Source organism: Alexandromys fortis, unplaced genomic scaffold (assembly GCF_014885135.2).
Source record: "Alexandromys fortis isolate MF-2015 unplaced genomic scaffold, M_Fortis_MF-2015_v1.1 scaffold_177, whole genome shotgun sequence".
In the NCBI taxonomy this organism is placed as follows: Eukaryota; Metazoa; Chordata; class Mammalia; order Rodentia; family Cricetidae; genus Alexandromys; species Alexandromys fortis.
In genome coordinates, this window is record NW_026068056.1 from 771,003 (window position 1) to 775,276 (window position 4,274).

Here is a 4,274-nt window from a genome sequence, read left to right on the forward strand (position 1 = left end):
GAGAGAGAGAGAGAGAGAGAGAGAGAGAGAGAGAGAGAGAGAGAGTAATCTGGGTCCCTGGTGGTCCCAATCTGCCACGCTCTGACCCTGGCGGTGCATTCCTAGAATCCCGTCTCATGGGATACTGCCACTTTGGAATCATTGTTCCCTAGCCATTCTGCTTCTTGCTGCTACCTATATTTTTGGTTTAAAAAAAATGGCTACACAATAACACACAGAAAGCAGAAAGCTGCTGCTGGCCAGTGGTGCTGTGATTTAAAACATTTATAATTAAACCTATTGAAGAAGGAGAAAATTAGCTTCATATTCTTTTTTTTAAAACCAAGTTTTTGAAGTCTGATATAGTATCCTCATTTCAAGTAGCCAATGGCCAAAATTTATGAATGAAGAGAAATAATTAGGAAACTCTCTTTTCTCTTCTATAAAAATGTGTATATGAGAGGCTGCACACACGAGTGAGGCCCTCTCAGAGGCCAGAAGAGGGCATTGGATCCCTTGAACATATAGCTGTGAACTACCTGATGCGGGTGTTGGGAGCCAAACTTGGGCCCTCTGTTAGAATAGTACCGGCTCCTAACAGCTGAGCCATCTCTCTAGACCTCCTGTCCCACCATTTTTTAAAAATATTTATTTATTGATTTATTTATTTATTTATTTATTTATTTATTTATTATGTATACAATGTTCTGTCTGTGTGTATTCCTGAAGGCCAGAAGAGGGCACCAGACCTCATTACAGATGGTTGTGAGCCACCATGTGGTTGCTGGGAATTGAACTCAGGACCTTTGGAAGAGCAGGCAATGCTCTTAACCACTGAGCCATCTCTCCAGCCCTGTCCCACCATTTTTATACTAAATATAATTCAAGGCCATTAAGTAGTTTACAAGAATAGCTTTGCAAAATACTGCAGCTACTGATGGAAGGCACAGTAACAGATATCACCTTTTAGCAACCTAGAGTGAAAGAGGGAGCCCAGAGTTGTTATCATTACAGTTAAGCCAGGACCTGGCAGGAGACATTGTAACAAAGCCATGACAAGGATACGGCCTGAATTCTGTATCAACATGGAAGGAAGCTGGAGCTTCCTGGGATAGTCCTATCCTGCTTCCCTCCGTAGTGATGGTTGTGGAGGCCAGACACCCCTTCATTAAACCTCCCCCTTATCCCTAGGATTGGGGACTACCAACAAGAATGCCCACAGTCCATGACTTAAACTCCTTCATGGGTTACTGTTTCTTTTTTCTTTTTGATGGTATTAGGTCTTTTTTATTTTTAATATTTATTGAGCTCTACATTTTTCTCTGCTCCCCTCCCTACCTCTCCCCTCTACCCTTCAGACCTCCCCCAAGGTCCCCTTGCTCCCAATTTGCTCAGGAGATCTTGTCTTTTTCTACTTCCTACTTCCCATGTGGATTAGATCTATGTGAGTCTCTCTTAGATTTATGTGAGTCTGCATTGTGGTCTAAGTTCTCTGAGATTGTGGTTTGTAGGCTGGCTTTTTTTGCTTTATGTTTAAAAACCACCTTGAGTGAGTACATGTGATAATTGTCTTTCTGTGTCTGGTTTACCTCACTCAATGTCATGTTTTCTAGTTCCATCCATTTTCCTGTAAAATTAAAGATGTTATTATTTTTTCTGCTGTGTAGTACTCCATTGTGTAAATATACCACATTTTCTTTATCCATTCTTCAGTCGAGGGGCATTTAGGCTGTTTCCAGGTTCTGGCTATGACCATTTCTTTAGAGTCAGAATGTAGCTATTATTTAAGTTCACTTTCCTTTAGCTATGACTCTGGGCATACCACAATCCCTCACTTAGGAGACTTCATGCCCCCTCACAGCAGGATCAATGTCTGCCCATTATTTTTCCTGTTCTTAATATCCAGCCAAATTCCTACCATAAAGTAGGCATATAGTGAAATTGGTTTCATGAAACTGAACACATCTAGGAAACCACTGTTCAGTGATCAGCCAGTCAGGTCTATTCAAAAAGGATTTGTAAAAAGGATATGATGCCACTAAGTTTGGCTGGTTCCACCTTATCTTTTCTTTCTTTTCCCTAGGTCGGTATTCACTCTGTTGCCTCTGCCAGGTTATACTAGGGGCCTAAAGACAGGTTTATAGGAGGATGCCCAGGTGTGTAAATAAGTCCCTAAGCCAAGCCCATGGGAAGCAAGGACACCAGTGTCCTCTCCTCAGGAACGAGCAGCTTTCCTGTGAGTCAGAGAAGCACCCCCATCTTCACACTGGTCTTCTGGTACCTCACATGAAAATTAGTTCACCACGCCAGGACTAGCTCCCCATTCAGCAGCAGTGCCTTCTCTTGCCATTTTTAGAAACGATGAATAACCCCCGTGTTGCACAAAGGAGCACGAAAAGCTAAAATAGCTCAACAAGACAACCCCTTTCACTAAAAAGGGTGTACCAGAACCCAACCTAGGCTAGCAAGCACACTGGGGCCAAGATGGCTTCTACCTTTTATCCCTGACATAAGTAGTGACTGTGCCTCGTCCCATTGGTGGGAGCTCAATTTCACAACCTGACAAATTGGCTAATTGGTGCAAAGGGGCAGGGGAAGGCTGAAAAGTTTTCAGTCTCTGCTGGGCTAACTACCTTTAATTAAAACAACAACCAAACCCTATCTTTCCCCATCACTGGATATCAGGTCGGCATCGCTAGTCAGCAATGGCTGCCTTTGCGTCACTTAACACCGTGGCAGCCTTGCCTTCACTATGGCAACCGGGTAGCACACAGCCTCTGTATTTTCATTCTCTGTTGTTGGCTTTCTAAATGTGGATATTCTCCATGCCCGATTTCCTTAATTTATCAGTGACAGTTTCAAATTCTTTTTGTCTTAGGGTTGCTTCTCTTGCATTTGAAAAACAAATTCACAGGACCAGCAAGTTGACTTAGCAGGTAGAGTGCTTGTCACATAAGGCTGAATGGCCTAAGATCAGCCCCTGGAGTCCATGTACAGGAGAAAGGAGACAAAGATTCCATGAAGTCGCTCTCTGACTGCGCACGCACACACACACACACACACACACACACACACTTGGTATGGTGGCACATGTCTTTAACTCAAGCACTCTGATCTACATAATGAGTTCCAGGATAAGTAGTGAGACCCTATCAAATAGATAGATTGCTAGATAAATAAATAATAACAAAAAAGAAAGCAAACAAATTTGTGAAAAATGCTATAAATTCCAAACCATAAGATATAGAAACTGATTTTGGCATTAAATGATTTTAAAATTTAGAGTCCAAGTGAACTTTTTAAAAAATATATGTATACAGAAATAGTTAATTAAAACAAGAATGGGGCTGAAAATGTAACTCAGAGGTCCAGCATTTGCCTAGCACGTGTGGGTTCCTGGGTTTAGTTCCCAGCATGGAAGCAAATGAACATATATGTAAAACAAGGAGGAACGAAAATCTTGGTCAGCAGAGGGTAGCAGGGATGTCTCCTGGGCAGAGCTGACTCTACACCAATCTATACCTCAAAAGACTGTTGGGTGATCTGTACCCCCTTTGAAGTCAAGAAGCAGAGTATGCAGGACACATGGCTAATCCTCCTTAAAGCCACTATGGGGATGAAAGGGCCAAGGAGTCCTCATTTAAAAACTAAAGAGACACAGCAGCTAGGCATAGAAGGTGGACCACCTGTATCCTGATTTCAGCCCCAAAAGCAGAGTGGTGATCTCAGTGATTCAAATGTAAAAAGGAAGGGACTGGGCATAGGACTAGTGATAAACATTTTAGGTGTGGTGTTTCTGTTTTGCTGTCTTTGTTTGTTTGTTTTTGTTTTGTTTTGCTTTTTCTGAGATAGGGTTTATAGCCATTGCTGTCCTAGAACTCACTTTGCAGACTAGGCTGGCCTCGAACTCACAGAGATCCACCTGAGTGCTGGGATTAAAGGGGTGCGACACCACGGCAAGGCTGTATTGTTTTGTTTGTTTTAAAAACAGGGTTTCATCTAGCCCAGGTTGGTCCCAAACTTTTTAAGTAGCCAAGGATGGCCTTGAATTCCTGTTCCTCTAGCCTCAACTTTCTAAGGCGCTTGAACTGGAGGTACATTTTTTGCTTGTTTGGTTTTTTTCTTTGTTTTGTTTTTGAGATAGTCTCACTAAGTAGACCAAACTGGCCTGATGCCTCTGCTTCCTGAGTATTTGGATTGAAGTCTTTCTTTCTTTCTTTCTTTCTTTCTTTCTTTCTTTCTTTCTTTCTTTCTTTCTTTTTTTTTTTTAGTTTTTTGAGACAGGGTTTCTCTGT